The 19,759-nt window shown below is 46.8% G+C and overlaps 1 long non-coding RNA gene across 1 annotated transcript; it reads right to left on the minus strand.

Moving 5' to 3' along the window:
* Positions 1 to 1,009: 1,009 nt before the first annotated feature.
* Positions 1,010 to 19,731, minus strand: LOC115837545. Its single transcript, XR_004032558.1, has 3 exons — positions 19,418 to 19,731; positions 2,489 to 2,581; positions 1,010 to 2,043 (listed from the first exon to the last, which is right to left on the minus strand). It is a non-coding gene; the product is annotated as an uncharacterized LOC115837545 (long non-coding RNA).
* Between the last annotated feature and the right edge of the window lie 28 nt (positions 19,732 to 19,759).

Raw genomic sequence — 19,759 nt, forward strand, 5'->3', positions numbered from 1 at the left:
CCAATGAGTCAGGAAGATGAGTTTACCAGGCGGGGGAGAATGGGGGCGGCAATGCCTCTGGGCCTGTCTCCCCCTGCCCATCCTCACCATCCCATCCACAAAAGTCCCAGCCACCAGGAGCCTCTCAAGAGGCCTTTCCATCCTGAGACCCCCACAGACTACAACTAGTCCCGGACCCCTCCAGATGGACAGTGTTGGGGGCCATCTCACCCGCCTGGCCTGGACCCCACCTCACTGGAGGCTGCCCTCAGCGGGAAGGTTCCTTTGCTCCCCTTTCTGAGGTCTGACATCCCCCATCATTGAGAAGTCCCTCCTTGTGTTTAACTCACATCTCTCTTGCTTTCTCTAATCTTCAGAGAAATGGCTAACTGAAGGCCCTTCACCAATTACAGGGAAATGCTGATAAAACCGGTCCCAGGAGGGCAGTGGGTTGGGGCTGCCCCAAAACTTTACCTTCAGGCTGAAGCTTCCTACTTTTTTGTTTTGTTTTGTTTTGTTTTGTTTTGTTTTTGAGATGGGGTCTTGCTCCATAGCCCAGGCTGGAGTGCAGTGGTGCGATCTCGACTCACTGCAAGTTCCGCCTCCCGGGTTCACACCATTCTCCTGCCTCAGCCTCCCCAGTAGCTGGGACTACAGGCGCCCGCCACCACGTCTGGCTAATTTTTTGTATTTTTAGTAGAGATGGGGTTTCACCATGTTAGCCAGGATGGTCTCGATCTCCTGACCTCGTGATCCACCCGCCTTGGCCTCCCAAAGTGCTGGGATTACTACAGGTGTGAGCCACCGCGCCCGGCCCCTACCTTCATTTTTTCATCTGCAAACGCTGACCTGTGGGGTCCCTCTGATCTCCCCACACCCAGGTGAGAGCCCACACACATGCACCCCATCCTCACCACAGCCCTACTCCCTGAAGGGCCCTTGTCCATAGAAAGCCTGCATAGGGCTCATTCCAGGGGGCCCCTCCATTTGGGGCTTACGATGGCCCGGCCTAGCAGAGAAAAATAACTGCTTGGGCTCCATATGACGTTATTTTCTGGGGTGGAGAAGAAAGCGAGCCACCTCAGCTGCCTCATCATGCAAAAGGTAGAGATTAGACCCCAGGAAGGACTTCCTTTGGCTTAGGGCACCCTTCTCCCTGCAGTCACCAGCAGGGGGCGCCATAGGCCAGCCTGTGGGACCCGCTATCTGAGACCGGGGTTGTCACCCAGGAGTGAGTAAAGGTCTGGCCAGCACTGAGGGCTCTGGGGTGTAGAGAAGTTAGGAGATCCATCAAAGCAGCCAGACCACCTGGTGGGAGGCGGCACACACCCTGCCAGCCCGGACGCGGGTTAGGGAGTGGCATCACATTCCGCCGAGTCATTGCCTGCGAAGACTAGCGTCACCTCTGATGTCAGGGTTCCAAGGGGCTTCGTTCCAGCTCCAGGCTCCAGAAAAGGGCGTCGCGGGGCCCAGAGGTTACACAACTTCCCCCAAGATCGCCCTGGAAATGACTGGCAGAGCAGGGATTCAAACCCAGGTCCCTGTGGGTGCCTCCGCCCAGCCGCCTGCAGGGTCTGCAGGTGGCCATGTCCCACGTGTCACCTTTACAGACCCACGGCTGAGAGCCGGGCCGGCCTTGGCCTGGCTTCCTTCTTTCTCATCTGTAAAAATGCCTTTCATTCTAAGATCTCCTTGGCAGCTTTATAATAAAAAGGAGGCTTCTGAAACGACAAATGTTTTTAAATGAATTCAAGCCCCAAGTTTCTGCAGGGGGGTGAGGGATGGAGGATGAAGATAAGTCTTTGAGTATGAAAGTTACGTGCATGATGCGAGAGCCCTCCACTGACCTCCAAAACTCGCGCTGCCGGGGATACGAGGGCCCCTGGCGAGTCTCCCGAAGTGTCTCCTTTTGAAAGCTCACCGGTCCTTGTACTCTGAGTGCTTTCAGTTGGGTCCATTATGAGAAATCTCCTTTTGAGCATGGATGTATTCAAATCCAGATGTTGTCCCCGCAGAACAAAAAGCTCCCTCCAAATTCTCTTTATGAAGAAGTAGGTTCTCATCCTTTGAAGGAATAAACATCTCTTGATAAGTGGAATTTTTTTTCCCCCAGCCAAGAACCTGCTGCTCTGAATTTGCTAAAAACTGGTTTAATAGCCGGTCTCCATTCTATTTCACAGGCCAGGACGGCGGCGACAAGGTGGAATGTCAGCAGAAGATGTATTCAATAGATTGAGTGTGGCTTCACTAAGAAGGCTGGATTTTTAAAATATTTGTTATTTATTTAGATACTTTGTTTTTAAATTCAAGACTACATTCTAATGACAAAAGTGAAAAACAGATTGAAAGATGAAAAGCAGATTGCCAGAAAAACCTGCTCAATCATATACTTCATTTTGATTCAAATAACAACTTTTCAGGAAGGAAGGATACAGTAAACCTATGCATTGATTGTAAATTAGTCCCAATTTCTATAATATTCATTTTCTTAAAGTATGCTCACTCACACTTGTAATCCCAGCACTTTGGGAGGCCGAGGCAGGCGGATTGCTTGAGCCCAAGAGCTTGAGACCAGCCTGGGCAACATGGCGAAAACTGGTCTCTACAAAAAATACAAAACCTAGCCAGGTGTGTAGTGGCAGGCGCCTGTAGTTCCAGCTACTCAGGAGGCTGAGGTGGGAGAATGGCTTGAACCGGGAGGTAGAGGCTGCTGTGAGCCAAGATCCTGCACTACACTTTAGCCTGCGTGACAGAGTGAGACCCTGTCTCAAAAATAAAATAAAATAAACCTTAAAATAGGGGAAATATGGATTACATATTTGTTGACTATATGTGTATATATAGCCAATAGAAATTTTTATCAGTAGGGTCTAGTTTTTTTGTTGTTGATAAAACCATCTGAGAGCTGGAAACAGGAATCCTTTCCTCACTCTGCTTGCATACCATTGGTGATGGGGAGCTCACCACCTCTGAAGGCACTCTGATTCACTGTGGGACAGTTCTGATAGCCACAGAGCTGGTTCTCAGGCCCCTGTTATCTCCATGGGTGCCAGTTCTGCCCTTGGAGCCAGGCAGGGTTATACCACTGTTCCTGCCTCTGCCCTTTTGAGTCTTCTCTTCTGCAAGATCAGTATCCCCAGTTCCTCACTATCCTTTACCCTCCAAAAACTGGACTCTGGTCTCTCCCAAATGTACGACAACCAGAGTTGAGCGCAACCCTCCAGCTATCACCTCCCTCATCGTCAACCTGTACCTCTACAGACTCAGCCTGAGATCACCATCATTTGGGGCAACCATCTCAATGTGCAATGAAACTTCAGCCAAAATCTCTCTCATGCAAAAACTTTCCATTTTACATCCATCCATAGAGGGGTTGGTCCATCATCTCATCCGCTTTAGGGGATTTGGGGCTCTTGTTTGGTCATTTAAAATACCAGCCACTGCATCTAGTTTTGGGTCACCTGCAGATCGAATAAGCATGTCTTCTGCACCTTTAACCCAGCTGTTGATAGGAATGAGCGGTGATCTTGCCCCAGCCGGCCAGTGTCTCTGGGACCTCGGTTTCTGCATCCAATAATGAACAAGGGTGAGACGATGACCTGCATCAAGACAGCCCATGGACTACATGTCAGACACTATCCTAAGCCCTTTACAAACACCAAGACATTGAATTCTTCACACCGATTCGATGAGGGAGGTATTGTTAGCATCTTCCCCATTCTGCAGATGAGGAAAACAGGTTTTGCAGGATTTGACCTCAATTCTGACTGCACCCAATCCGATGCTTTAGCCAGCATGGGTTATTCTCAGGGGACGATCTCTGATGTGACCTAGAATAGAGCCGGTAGACCCACCAACAGAGCTGTCCTCACAAGCAGAAGTGCTACATGGCACTCCTTGGGCCCCTCATAGATCCCCAAGTCCCATGCATGGTTCAGAAGCAGTGGAGGGCTGAAGATATGAGACCACTCACAAAGGGACATTAAATGCCTCAGCCATGATTGGGGTGAACAGACAACCAAGGGACAACAAGTCCTTCCCTTCACTCCCAGGCCTTGACTCTGCTTCAGACCAAGTTACACTTAGAACTTCAAGAGTGACTCAAAGGAGCGTGTTCACCAGCTCAGCGAAAGTGGGGGTTTGGCGTCAAAACTTCAGGTAGGTTGTGGCATGTAAAGGAAGTGATGTTCCTAATTAAAAGGAAGCGTGGGGTCGGGCACAGTGGCTCATGCCTGTAATCCCAGCACTTTGGGAGGCCGAGGCAGGCGGATCACCTGAGGTCAGGAGTTCGAGACCAGCCTGGCCAACACGGTGAAACCCCGTCTCTACTAAAAATACAAAAATCAGCTGGGTATGGTGGCGGGTGCCTGTAATCCCAGCTACTGTCACCCAGGCTGGGGTGCAGTGGTCAGATCTCGGCTCACTGCAACCTCTGCCTCCCAGGCACAAGCAATTCTCATACCACAACCTCCCAAGTAGCTGGGACTACAGGCACCCACCAGCGTGCCTGGCTAATTTTTGTATTTTTAGTAGAGACGAGGTTTCACCATGTTAGCCAGGATGGTCTCAATCTCCTGACCTCGTGATCCACCCGCCTCAGCCTCCCAAAGTGCTGGGATTACAGGCGTGAGCCCCCGCGCCCAGCCGGGTTCCTACCTTTTACCTTATGCCAAAATAAATTTCAATGGGTCAAAATTACACATAAAAATGAAACCGTAAGTGCATTTAACAAAATAAGAGAATGTGTATCATAATCATAGAGAAGATCTTCGGTTTTGTTCATTTGTTTGTTTGTTTTGAGACGGACATTCGCATTTGTTGCCCAGGCTAAAGTGCAATGGTATGATCTCGGCTCACCACAACCTCCACCTCCCGGGTTCAAGTGATTCTCCTGCCTCAGCCTCCCGAGTAGCAGGGATTACAGGCATGCGCCACCACACCCAGCTAATTTTGTATTTTTAGTAGAGACGGGGTTTCTCTATGTTGCTCAGGCTGGTCTTGAACTCCTGACCTCAGGTGATTCACTCGCCTTGGCCTCCCAAAGTGTTGAGATTACAGGTGTGAGCCACCGTGCCCGGCAAGAAAAGACCTTCTTAAATATCACAGAAAAGCCCAAAACCATAAAAGAAAATGATGTTTGTATACAAAAAAATTGAACATTTTTTCCTGGTTAAAAAAAAAAAACAAAAGGTGAGAATGGTGGTTTACACCTGTAATCCCAGCACTTTGGGAAGCCGAGGTGGGCAGATTGCTTGAGCCCAGGAGTTTGAGACCAGCCTGGACAACATGATGAAACCCCATCTCTACAAAAAATACAAAAATTAGCTGGGCCTAGTGGTGTGTGCCTATAGTCCCAGCTACTTGGGAGGCTGAGGTGGGAGGATCAGTTAAGCCCAGGAGATTGAGGCTGCAGTGAGCTGGAACCACACCACTGCACTCCAGCCTGGGCAACACAGCAAGACGCTGTCTCCAAAAAAAAAGGAAAAAGAAAAAAGAAATTCTTATACAAAGTCAAATAACAATTGACTAACAGGGAAAAGAAACATCTGAAACATATCACAGACAGATAATTTCTTTTACACTTAAAGAGCTTCTACAAATCAATAAGGATAAAAGACCAATAATTTAATGGAAAAATAAGCAAATGAGGCCAAACACAGTGGCTCATGCCTGTAATCCCAGCACTTCGGGAGGCCGAGGGAGGCAGATCACGAGGTCAGGAGTTCGAGACCAGCCTGGCCAACTTAGGAAAACTCCGTCTCTACTAAAAATACAAAAAATTAGCTGGAAGTGTTGATGGGCACCTGTAATCCCAGCTACTCGGGAGGCTGAGGCAGGAGAATCGCTTGAACCCAGGAGGCGGAGGTTGCAGTGAGCCAAGATCACGCCATTGCTCTCCAGACCAGGCGACAGAGCGAGACTCCGTCTCGGAAAAAAAAAAAAAAAAAAAAAGAAAGAAAGAAAAAGAAGCAAATGATGTAAACAACTGGATGCAAAAACAAGGCAAATTGGTCTTAAATATATAAGAGAACTCTCATCCACACTTATAAATGGAATGCATGTTGGAATACAATGAGACACCATTTTCCACCTACCAGCCTGGCAAAAATCAAAATGTGTGATGGCCACTGTGTTGGCAAGGCTGTTGGGAAGGTAACGGTACAATTTCTTTCTTCTTGGTCTCACTCTGTCACTCAGCCTGCAGTGCAGTGGTGTGATGATGGTTCACTACAGCCTCCGCCTCCCGGGCTCAATCGATCCTTCCACCTCAGCCTCTCAAGTAGCGGGGACTACAGATGTACATCACCACACCCAGCTTTTTTTTTTTTTTTTCTTTTTTCGTAGAGACAGCATTTCACCATGTTGCCCAGGCTGGTCTTGAACTCATGGGCTCAAGCAATCTACACACCTCAGCCACCCGAAGTGCTAGGATTGCAGGCATAAACCACTGCACCCAGATGATGGTACAATTTCTATGAAGAGGGTATTTAGCAATATTTTTCTAAAAGTAAATGGTTATATACCCTCTGTTATAGGCTGAATTGGATCCCCAAAAATTCGTATGTTCAGGTCCTAAGCCCCAGTACCTCAGAATGTGACCTTATTTAGAAATAGGGTCATTGCAGATGTAATTCATTCAGATGAGGTCATACAATATGATGAGTCCTTATGAGAACAGGAAATTTGGACATAGACATATACACAGGAAAAACACCATGTGAACATCAAGGTAAATATTGGGGTGATGTTTCTCCAAGCCAAAGAATGCCAACGAATGCCAGCAAACCACCAGAAGCTGTGGGAGAGGCATGGAACAGGTTCTTCCTTACAGCCCTCGGAAGGAACCAATTCTGCCAACATCTTGACCTTGGGTTCCCAGCCTGCAGAACTGAGACAATAGATTTGTTGCTTAAGCCACCCAGTTTGTACTTTGTGATGGCAGCCCTACCAAATCAACAAACTCTAACTCAGCAAGAGGAATTTACCCTGCTACGTATTTGCACAGTTGCAAAGTGATACACAGACGGAGGCATACGTTGCAGTATTGTTTGTGATAGTAAAGACTGGAAAAAACCTAAATGTTTATCAGCCAAAAACTGCCTAAATAAACTATAGTACATCCTTCCAGTGGAATATTTTTCAGCTGTTAACAGTAACGAGAGGCTGGGTGTGGTGGCTCACGCCTGTAATCCTAGCAGTTTGGGAGGCCAAGGCAGGAGGATCACTTGAGCCCAAAAGTTGGAGATCAGCCTGGGCAACAGGGCGAAACCGTCTCAACAAAAAATACAAAAATTAGCCAGGGCTGGGAGCGGTGGCTCATGCCTGTAATCTTAACACTTTGGAAGGCTGAGGCCGGTGGGTCACTTGAGATCAGGAGTTCAAGACCAGCCTGGCCAATATGGTGAAATCCTGTCTTTTTAGTTTGGGAGGCCGAACTTTTTATTTTTTTTTTTGTAAAAATACAAAAGTTAGCAGGGTGTGGTGGTGGGTACCTGTAATCCCAGCTACTCAGGAGGCTGAGACAGGAGAATCACTTGAACTAGGGAGGCAGAGGTTGCAGTGAGCCGAGATCACGCCATGGCACTCTGGCATGGGCAACTGAGCAAGACTCTATCTTAAAAAAAAAAAAAATTATTAGCTGGGCATGGTGGTGCATGCCTGTAGTCCCAGCTACTCGGGAGGCTGAGGTGGGAGAATGGCTTGAGCCTGGGAGGTTAGGCTGCAGTGAGCCAAGATCACACCACTGCACTCCAGCCTGGGTGACAGAAGACCCTATCTCAAAAAAAAAAAAAAAAAAAAAAAGAGTGGAATAAAACAAAATGTTTAATCAGTCAAAACCTGCCTAAATAAATTATGGTACATTCTTCCAATGGAATGTTTGTCAGCTGTTAACAGTAACGAGGCAGCTTAACATGTACTGATTGGAATTATCTCAAAGGTTTATTTTTAAGTGAGAAAAGCAAGGTGCAGCTGGTTATAGAAAGAGCTTCGTTTATATAAAAATAAAGAGCAACACCTCAGAAATAAGAACAAAAAAGGAAAAGAGAGAAAAAAATCTGGAGCAAGATATCCTTAGAAATAAGAAAAAGAAAGAAACAAAGCCGAATATATATGTGCAAACATTTGCTCCTGGACGCATAGATTCCATCTGAGAAGAGACATAAGAAACTGCTATGTTTGTTTTTTGCTTGTTCCTAGATAGCAGAGCCACTTTAAGGACCAGGACCAGTGAAAAGGGATCCTGTTTCTACCATAAACATCCCTGCACCTTTTGAACTCTACATTGTTAATGGATCACCTGTTCAAAAAAATTTTTTTTTTTTTTGAGATGGAGTCTCACTCTTGTTGCCCAGGCTGGAGTGCAGTGGCACGATCTTAGCTCACTGCAACCTCCGCCTCCCAGGTTCAAGCGATTCTCCTGCCTCAGCCTCCGAAGTAGCTGGGATTAGAGGCATGTGCCACCACACCTGGCTAATTTTGTATTTTTAGTAGAGACAGGGTTTCTTCATGTTGGTCAGGCTGGTCTTGAACTCCCAACCTCAGGTGATCTGCACACCTCAGCCTCCCAAAGTGCTGGGATTACAGGCATGAGCCACCGCACCCGACCAAAAAAAAAAAAAAAATCTAGAACTTCAAAAATGAACATTTTAAGAGAAAATGTAGTCATTTTAGCTTTTCATCTTTTGGAAATAACAGCTATTCATAGCTGAAATGGGTTGTTTGAGGAGGTGATATCTTCTCTCTTCATTTAGAAACCAAGCACAAAGTTTGTTTTTAAAATAACTAAATAAATCACAAGAATGAAGTATAAGATGCAAACATTCTAAACCACCATGTTTTATTTTTGTTTATATTTATTTTTGTTTTTGTTGATTTGTTTGTTTTTTGAGACGAAGTCCTGCTCTGTTACCCAGGTTAGAGTGCAATGGCACGATCTCAGCTCACTGCAACCTCCGCCTCCCGGGTTCAAGTGATTCTCCTCAGCCTCCCGAGTAGCTGGGATTACAGGCATGAGCCACCATGCCCAGCTAGTTTTTGTATTTTTAGTAGAGATGGGGTTTCACCATGTTGGCCAGGCTGGTCTCAAACTGCTGACCTCAAGTGATCTACCTGCCTCAGGCTCCCAAAGTGCTGGGATTACAGGCGTGAGCCACCACACCCGGCCTGAAAGTATATTTATTTTTGTAATTCATAGCATGTAGTTAAATTTCAATCTACAATAATAATTTCAGTAAACATTCAGTTCCCAAATCGAGCCTCACAACTTATTTTTATTAGTCTGTAAACCTTGCTTTTCCTCGTAAAATTAAATTCTTTTTTCCCTAAAACTCCTCTGACAGATATAAATTCTATTAAACAGTAGGCATCGCTTTATTAAGTAGAAAATCGTCAAAAGTAGCCTTTAAAAATAATGCATCTTTTTACATATACACTTTCTAATACAATCCTTGGGATCAGACTGATCTAAAATAAAATAAATTTTCTCAACATATCTTCTATATCTTGTAAAAATGATGAAATGAATTTATTTTTAAAACGGGTTTGTAAGGTCATTGATTGCTGCGAAAATGATCTGAATGTCCAAACATTGAGAAAGGCAACCTAGGTCTGCCGTGTACAGTTGTGCAAGCTGTGAACTGCACAACTCCAGAGGCGCCATACAGATCAGAATCCAAAATTGTTCACTGCAACACCTGTGCAGCCAAACACATCAGCCCTGTGGCTGCTGAAAAGGTTGGGGAGCCATAGAAGGCTTTGTGGGCAGGAGAGGGTAGGTGTCAGAGCTGGGGTCGCAGGGATTGTGAGGCCAGAATCCCATGCATACAGCCTTCCAGCTCTCTAGGTTGGCCTCCCTTTTGCAGGCTCTGGCAATAGAAATACCCTGTTTTCTCTGAGCCTCATAACCTTGGTTTTCCTAAGGTTGGGGGGGAAGGACCTATCTCTCAAGGCCCATAATTACTTCTTTGGCCTGTACAAGGCAATGTCCTCTTTAATCACTTGGCCACTAAGAAGCAAGGCCAGGAAAGGTCCCCACCCTACCCCTAATCTTCACTCCTGCTCTCATGGAAGCAGAGGTGGCTGGCATAAGGGGTGGGATGGAGGGGCTGAACCCTAAATGGCATTCAGCACATGTGGCTCCTAGGACCAGCTTCACCACTACCCTGCTGTAATCTCTGGCAAATCCTTAAGCCTCTCTGGATTTCTACCTCCCTGTTTACAAAATAAAGACAAATATTATCATTCCTTCTCTGCCTCTCGGAAAGATAGGCAAGACAAGAGAGAAAACATGTAGTGATGATTTCACTGGGAATGCACAGAAATTCAAGCATTCTAATTACCATTAAACATTAAGAATCAGGCCAGGCATGGTGGCTTATGCCTGTAATCCCAGCACTTCGGGAGGCCGAGGTGGGTGGCTCACTTGAGTCCAGGAGTTCGAGACCAGCCTGGACAACACGGTGAAACTCCATCTCTACAAAAAAATATAAAATTTAGCTGGGCATGGTGGCACACGCTTGTAATCCCAGCTACACGGGAGGCTGAGGCGAGAGAATCGCTTGAACCTGGGAGGCGGAGGTTGCAGTGAGCCAAGATCACGTCACTGCACTACGGCCTGGGTGACAGAGTGAGACCCTGTCTCAAAAAAAGAAAAGAAAAACAATTAAGAATTAGTGGACTGTGGGTCAGGAGGCCCTGCTAAGCAGCTGTAAAACCTTGAACAAGTCTCATGACCTCTCTAGGTCTTATATTTGTCATGTGTGAGGTAGCTGAGCTTGAGCTGATTCAGCATTCTGCTGACCTTTTCACTATGAGTGTTTTATTATTGCCAAACAGATCTCATATTTTCTAAGATTTTATCTCCTAAGCTGTATTTAGGTAATTATTATATACTTAGTAATTAAGTAATCATTATTACCATTGAAAGGGATATCTTTGGTTGTGACAGAACTTGTGGGCTTAGATAACCAACAAGCCTAGAACCACGGGTAGCTTTAGGTAAGGCTTGATCCAGCAGCTGTTACCAAGAACCTATTTTCTTTCAATCTCTTGGCTCTATCTCCTATGATGTGTAACAAGGTGGCTGCCAGAAGCTCCTGGCAATACTTGCTTTTCTCCCTTGTAATTAGCAGGAAATAGTTGGTTTCCCAGTTAGCTCAAAGAAAAGACTCAGAATTGAGACTCATTCACTCCGTTTGGCCTGATTTGGGAACTATACCTTTTTCTGACCAATTACTGTAGCCTGAAGGATGAAATATTCTGATTGGGCTGGGTGCAGTGGCTTATTCCTGTAATCCCAGCACTTTGAGAGGCCGAGATGGGTGGATTGCCTGAGCTCAGGAGTTCAAGACCAGCCTGGGCAACATGGGGAAACCCCATCTCTACTAAAAATACAAAAAATGGCCGGTTGTGGTGGCATGCACCTGTGATCCCAGCTACTCAGGAGGCTGAGGTGGGAGGATCATTTGAGCCTGGGAGGCAGAGGCTTCAGTGAGCCGAGATCATGCTACTGCACTCCAGCCTGGGTGACAGAGTGAGATCCCATCTCACTAAAAAAAAAAAAAAAAAAAAAACTAAGAAATATTCTGATTTGCGGGACAGGCACAGTGGCTCACGCCTATAATCCCAGCACTTTGGGAGGCTCAGGCAGGCAGGATCACGAGATCAGGAATTCGAGACCAATCTGGCCAGGAGACCAGCCTGGCCAATATGGTGAAACCCCATCTCTACTAAAAATACAAAAATTAGCCGGGCATGGTGGCAGGTGCCTGTAATCCCTGCTACTCGGGAGGCTGAGGCAGGAAAATTGCTTGAACCCGGGAGGCGGAGGTTGCAGTAAGCCGAGATAGAGTCATTGCACTCCAGCCTGGGCAACAGAGTGAGACTCCAACTCAAAAAAAAAAAAAAAAAAAAAAAGAAAAAAAGAAAAAGAAAGAAATATTCTGATTTGCTTAAGGCAGTTAGGCCCCACCGCTGGAATAGGGTCCTTTCTGACCAGATTACATGGCTGAGAAATTTCCGATACCTTTAGGAACGGAGAATCCAGCAAAGGGGGCGGGAGAGACAACCAGCACCAGCAAGTCTCCTACGGCATGTTTATTGGCCAGTGGTATCTCTAACTGCCATCAGAACAGATGACCACCATGTGAACTGCGCATTAGTGATCCCCATATCTTGTGAGGTGCCCACTACGACCACCCCATCTGTGGGTGGCCACACTGACCACATGAGCTGATGTCAGCCCAGCCACTGCAAGCTCCTGACTCCGGTTAGATCTGCCCTGGTTGCAAGTTCATCTACGTTTAGCTTCTAGTTCCCCACTCCCATCTGAAAGTTCACAGATGGCTCAGCTGGAGACCCCAGGTGAGCCTTGAGCTCCCTTCCAGCCGACTTCCCCGTGACCGCTTTTTTCAGATGCAAGGGGAGATCCACGAGCTGGACATGGCAAAGAGGGTACAACAGAACATGTACACAGCAAAACATAACTGGAACTACTTCAGCTCATGTGTGCATTGACTCAGCAAACATTTACCAACATCCGTCCCAGGTCCTGTGCTGGGAATGCAGAGGACAGTGAGACTCGGGGCCGTCCTCAAGGAGCCACAGTCAGGTGGGGAGACAATGGTGGCACAGATCATCCCAGTCATTATGGAAACACAGCGAGGGAGGCACTTCCCCCTCCTAGGCCAGAAGGCATGAATGTCCACATAGCAGCCTCAGCGGCAGGGCCACCTCAGCCCCATCCCCTACTCTCTAGGCTTCAGGAAAGGCTAAGGGGTTCTCCAGCAGCTTTGAGTTTATCACCAGAGTGGTGTCCCCAGTGCATATTAGGGAGTGTTCAACCCCAAAACTGGGGACCCAACCCCTCTTCACATGCTCAGGGCTTTGCAGAATCTTCTCTGCCCCTTTACTGCAATACCTCTGGGGGTAGAAGTAGGGGGCAGAGACAGACTCAATCTTTTATCCACTTTCAGGCCATGCCTCTTCCTGGACCTTTAAAGCCGGTGAGATTCACCTGTTAAGGGCATGCGCAGTGAGATCAAAGCAGAAATTTCCACTCCAAACTATTCTTTCCAACTAATACTTGGGATTCAGCCCTTCCTTTGAATTTAGCATTGCCCTAATCAGGTCCCCAAGTGAGTCACCAATACTTCAGAGCTGTGTGGGTCTGACCCACATCTCTGTGGCAAATGGGGCCAGAGATCCCGGGATAGAGAAAGCCTGGCTAGTCCCATTCTTGGCTCTGTCCAAATTAACTCGGTACGTGGCCAGGGGCAAGTCCCTTTCCTCTTTCTCTCCCAGTCTCCTCATCTATGAAACAAAAGATTCAAGGCCAGGTGTGGTGGCTCACGTTTATAATCCCAGCACTTTGGGAGGTGGAGGCCAGCGGATCACTTGAGGTCAGGAGTTTGAGACCAGCCTGGCCAACATAGTGAAACCCCGTCTCTACTAAAAAAATACAAAAAGTAGCCAGGTGTGGTGGCACACACCTGTAGTCCCAGCTACATGGGGAGCTGAGGCATGAGAATTGCTTGAACCCGGGAGGTGGAGCTTGCAGTGAGCTGAGATCGTGCCACTCCATTCCAGCTTGGGCAACAGAGTGAGACTCCATCTCAAAAAAAAAAAAAAGAAAAAGAAACAAAGGATTTAGGCTAATCAATCTCCACGAGACCTCCTAGCTCTAGCAGTCTGATTTGAGGGTTCAGAAACAGAGAGGAGGGGTAGCAGCATAGGGATTGGTTGAGAGAGAAGAGAGACAGGAGCTGGCCAGGGCTCCATAGCCAAAAAGGCTCAAGTTTGGACTCCAGATGCTATCTCCAAATAGGATTGTACCCAGTCACAGGATACAGACCAATAGAACTGAACAGAGATGGTCGGCCTATCACCAAAACACCAAAACACACCAGCTGTAAGGCCCATAAAATTATATATATATATGGTAAATATATATATATATATCTTCTGAATTTTGGAATTAACTTTAGGTTTGCAGAAGAGTTGTGAAGATAGTACAGAGAGTTCCCGAATACCTGACCTCCAGTATCAGTTTCCCCTAATGTTATCTTACACCACCCTGGTACATTTCTCTTGGTAACTATATATATATATACATATATACATATATACATATACATATATACATATATACATATATACATATACATATATACATATACATATATACATATACATATACATATATACATATACATATATACATATACATATATACATATACATATATACATATACATATATACATATACATATATACATATATACATATATACATATACATATATACATATATGTATGCATATATACATATATACATATACATATATACATATACATATATACATACAGTTATATATACATATATACATATACATATACACATATATAGTTATATATATACACATACATATATACATATATAGTTATATATATACACATATATAGTTACCAAATAAACTTCTGAATTTGGGGTTTTTGGGGGTTTTTTAGTTTGTTTGTTTGTTTTTTGCTTGAGATGGAATCTCGCTCTGTTGCCCAGGCTGGAGTGCAGTGGTGCGATCTCAGCTCACTGCAATCCCTGCCTCCCCAGTTCAAGTGATTCTCCTGCCTCAGCCTCCCAAGTAGCTGGGATTACAGGTGTCCACCACCATGCCCGGCTAATTTGTGTATTTTTAGTAGAGAAGGGGTTTCACCATGTTGGTCAGGCTGGTCTCCTGACCTCAGGTGATGTGACTGCCTCAGCCTAACTTCTGAATTTTGGAATTAACTTTAGGTTTACAGAAGAGTTGCGAAGATAGTACAGAGAGTTCCCGAATACCCAACCTCCAGTTTCAGTTTCCCCTAATGTTATCTTACACCACCCTGGTACATTTCTCAAAACTCAAAAATCCCACATTGGTCCATCATTAGTAACATAACTGCAGACCTTATTTGGATTTCACCAGCCTCTCTGTTCCTGCTCTCTCTGCTCCACGACATGACCTAGAGTGGCATCCTGCATCTAGGCAGCATGTCCGGTGTCCTCTGGTCCGTGGCTGTTGCTGTCTTTCTGTGCTTTTGATTTTGACTTTTTTCTTTTTTCACAATGCTTTAATTATTTCTGTGCTTCTTACAACCTTGACAGTTTAGAGGAGTCCTAGTCAGGTATTTTGCAGAATGTCCTTTAATTTGGGTTTGTCTGATTTTTTTCTCCAGGGTTATGGAGCTTTAGAAAGAATAGCACAGAGGTGAAGTATCCTTCTGGTCATACGGCATGGTGTGGAGGGGGCAGGGTTAGCTACATGATAGCCACTAGACTTATCACTGGTGATGTTAACCTTGAGCCCTTGGTTAAAGTGGTGTCTGCAGGTTTCTCCATTGTATAGTTACTATTCTTCTCTTTCCCTACTCTATTATTTAGAAGCAAGTCTTGAGTCCAGTGTACAGGAAAGGGAAGGGAAAGGAATAATTAAGCTCCACCTCCTAGAGGAGAAAGAATCTGCATTGATTATTGGAAATTCTTCTGTAAGGAAGACTTGCCTCTTCTCCCCCAGTAGGTTATTCATTCAACAATTTATTTACATCAGGGCTGGGTATGGTGGCTCATGCCTGTAATCCCAGCACTTTGGGGGACCAAGGTGGAGGACTGTTTCAGGCCAGGAGTTCAAGACCAGCTTGGGCAACACAATGAGATCCCCATCTCTACAAAAAAATTTTAAAAATTTGCCAGGCATAGTGGTGCACAACTGTAGTCCTAGCTACTCAGAAGGCTGAAGCAGGAGGATCGTTAAAGCCTAGGAGTTCAAGGTTACAGTGAGCTATGATCACGGCAGTGCACTCAAGCCTGGGCGACAGAGCAAGACCCTGGCTCTGAAAACAAAAAAATTATTTATATCAGCATAAATATTTATTTTATTCTTTGCGTTATAATTCAATATTATCCTATTATTTATTCCCTTGCTCAGTTGCTCCAGCTTTGGCCATAGGGAGCTCTTCTAGCTCCTGGATCCCTTTGACACACTCCCATCCTTTTGTGTTTTGAGCGCTTCCTAACACCCTGGCACCACAACACACTCCCGGCTCATCTTTTCCCTGTCCCAGCCCTAAAAACAGCCATCTCTCCAAGGAAATAATGTATTTTTAATACAAGTTCTCCAATTATCTTGTCAATAGTCCAAATATATTGCACCACATTTGAGTGCATGATTTTAAAAGAGTTAATTTGTTCAGTTACCGTTTAAAACATACACTGATTTTTGTAGCCCTGCTGTGACATGTCTTTTTGAAATATACCAGGAGTCTGGCCGGAAGCGGTGGCTCATGCCTGTAATCCCAGCACTTTGGGAGGCCGAGGCAGGTGGATCAGGAGGTCAAGAGATCAAGACCATCCCGGCTAACACGGTGAAACCCCGTCTCTATTAAAAATACAAAAAAGTTATCCAGACATGTTGGCAGGTGCCTGTAGTCCCAGCTACTCGGGAGGCTGAAGCAGGAGAATGGCGTGAACCCGGGAGGCGGAGCTTGCAGTGAGCCGAGATCGCGCCACTGCACTCCAGACGCGCCACTGCGACACAGCCAGACTCAGTCTCAAAAATAAAAAATAAAAAGAAATATACCAGGAGTCTCAAACATGGGAGGCATCTGGTCCTTTCTTCACTTCTAGGAGGTCTTGTTGAATTTAAACATCACCTCAGCAGCCACTCCATTAAGGCTTGAGGGCAGCCTGCCCAGCCTTTCTACAGAGGTAGCCCAGTTCCCGGGTCCTCCCCAGGCTGAGCTGCCCAGTGAAGCAACTGAAAGCCAGGGTCATTCCTGGGACCTTTCCCTCTCCAACCTCATCTCCCAACCCCACATGACCCTCAGGCAGTGACCAGTCCGCAAGCTTTGCAGACCCCACCTAGGCTGGCTGGGCACAGGCAGATAGATGGTGGGAGGCCAGGCAGGCTCCAGGAAGGAAATTAGCCAGCCCAGCTGCCAAGACAGGCATACGAGAGGCAGAGGGGTTTGTGTGGGCTCGGCATCGGAGAACTCCTGGGGATTAGGGCCAAAGCTTGCAAAATCTAGCTGTAAATGGAGCAGGGGTTCCCCGAAGAAGCCCGGGGTTCTGTAGAACAGAGTCAGCTTCTTGGGAAGTAGCATGAGCCGGAAGACAGCGAGACTGTGGCTCTCTCTGGGAGGGCAGGGAGCAGCATGACTCATCGCCTAGTCCTGCTGGCTCCTACTGGCACAGGGCTGGGCAGCAGAGGGTCTGGGAGCAGGAGCAGAGTCTGGTCTTGTTGTAGCTCCAGAGGAGGTCTCAGGCTGGCAAAGACAATCTAACATGTTGGGACGTAGGCAGGGTGTTGTGGGGACACTTAGGAGGGTACAACCAGCATCAAAAGAGTCTTGGCTGGCCTCACAGAGGCGGTGACATCATCCAAAAGATAAATGGAACTGGCCAGGAAGCAGCTGGGTGGGAGAGAGGGAAGGGCACTCCAAGCCAAGGAAGAAGCAGAGCAGAGGCCCGAAAGTGTCTGCAAGGCGCTGGCTGGTACCTGCCCCCCAGTGAGCACTCTATAAATGGGAGGCATTATCTCTGTGATTGATTAGTATTGTCATTATCATTATTAACCTGGACACATCACTTAATGTTTTTACTATCTTAAAGGTAGTTGCTATAGCGAATAAATGCTTAACATAACTGAGCTCTTCTCATCTGTAAAAGGGGCTGTTGTGAGGTTAGGGGTGCGGCCGGAACCGCACTCAGCTGGAGTGACAGCAAGCATGTGAGGTGCCCAGCATGGGATGTGAGCTGGCACGCAGCAGGGGGCCTTGTGTTTCCTCTCTCCTTGGGTTGCCAAGCCCCTAGAGCTGCTGTGCCTGGGGAGCACAGAGAAGGGGACACTTTGGGGTCTTCAAAGATGACCAGGCAACAAAGCAGGAACACCACTAGGTAGGAGCAAGCAAGCCCAGAGGAACAGCCTCAGGGTCCAGCTAGAGACGCACACGCCCGCCTCCCTGGGGTCTTTGGTGGCCTCCCGAACAAGCATGTGTGGATGGGGAGATGGACTGCCTTGGAGAGAGCTACATGAGTTCCAGCTCCACCAGCCCAGAACCTGAGCAAGTGACTTCACCTTTCTGAATCTCTGAACATCCATTTCCTCCACTGTACAATTTCATTAAGATACATACAAGAATATCCAAAGCACAATCTTTGTAATAGAAAAAAAATCCTAGAAACGATGTCCAACAACAGGTGAATGAATAAGTAACCAGTCAGTCGTATATTCATAAAACGGGACACTATTCAGCAGTAAAATAAATTACAGGTATGCAGGCAATCAAAATGGATTTTTAAAAATATAATGCTGTATGAAAAAGGAAGTCACATAATTATGGCATGATTCCGTTTACACAAAGTAAAAAATAGCAAAACTACACAATATCCCACTTAGGGATGCATACAGAGGTGGTAAAACTACAAGAAAAAGCAAGAGAATGACCAGCACAATTAAAGTTCAGGAAACTAGTTCTTCAGGATGTGGGCAGGAGGCCGTGATGGCGGCACCCAGAGGGCCTCAAGGTACTGGCACTGGTCTATTTTTTAAGTTAGGTGATGAATACATGGCTTTTTTATTATTACTATTATCCTTTAAGCTGCACATGTACAGTTGTGTCTATGGTGGCTTTTACAATAAACAAGTATTTATTATAACACTAGCACTTATAGGATACATGCCTATGATGAGGTAGAGATAATGCAACAAAGGGCTGGCACATAGTAAGCACTAGTAGCATGTGGCTCTGTCCTCCAGCGTGTGGGCTCTGTGTTTTCTCTCTCTCTCTCTCTCTCACACACACACACACACACACGAAGCCAGGCTCCCCTCTGCCCTCAGTCACCCGTGGTTCACAAAATGGCAAATAATAGGAGCACTAGAACAGGAGTTCTTCATCCTGGTTCGAGTCTTTCCAGCTGGGGCAGTTTAGCCTTTGCAGAATTTCTCAAGGGTAACATCAGCATAATTACCTCTGTAAGCCCGTGAGTAGATACTGTAAAGTGCTGTGCTCATGCGAGGCATCAGGTCTGACCTGGGAAACTAAAAGCATCTTCATGGAGCAAGGGTGCTCCTCCAGTGGGGGCGGTCAGTGAGTTCTGCGGTGTAGGTGACAGTATTCTTGTGTGGACACTCATGTGGTGACTGGGGTAAATGGCCCTCTTTTGCCTGGTTTTCTGCCTCGGTCATTGTGCATCTGCTAACTGAACCTGCCTTTCGGTCCTAGTAAGGTACAGATTTCAGGAACAGTGTACCTGGCCCTGGGGGTGGCTCACCTCTGTGTGACGGCTTCAAGCACAGTGTGTCTTGAGGGGGCCTGACTCCATCTGAAAAGTGCCTGTCTGGATGTACCTGTCTATAACCATGCACCTGCCTCCAAGGTGCGTGGACCAACCTCCGTGTACCTGATTCACTCGATGCGCACCTGGCCGTACGTAGCTTCATCGGGCAGGGCGTACCTGTCAAGTTCTTAGGTCCGAGTGTTCGCGGCTTTACCTGTGCTGGTACCGCCGTCCGCACCTCGGTCAGTGCGTCCCCGGCAGGTGCGTGTACCTGGTTCAGTCCGTGCTTATCTTGCGCATACGGGCCGTTCAGTGTCCCGCTCGGAGCTCGTCGCCGCCGCAGCCTTGAGGCGGTGTCCCCAGGCCTCTGACCCCTCCGTGGGCCCCGTCCGGCGCGCAGCGGCCGCGGGGGCGGGGCCGCGACGCGAGGGGCGGAGCAGGAAGGGGCGCGGAAGCTCCGCCCCC

The sequence above is a fragment of the Nomascus leucogenys genome, chromosome 12, assembly GCF_006542625.1.
Source record: "Nomascus leucogenys isolate Asia chromosome 12, Asia_NLE_v1, whole genome shotgun sequence".
NCBI classification, from domain to species: Eukaryota; Metazoa; Chordata; class Mammalia; order Primates; family Hylobatidae; genus Nomascus; species Nomascus leucogenys.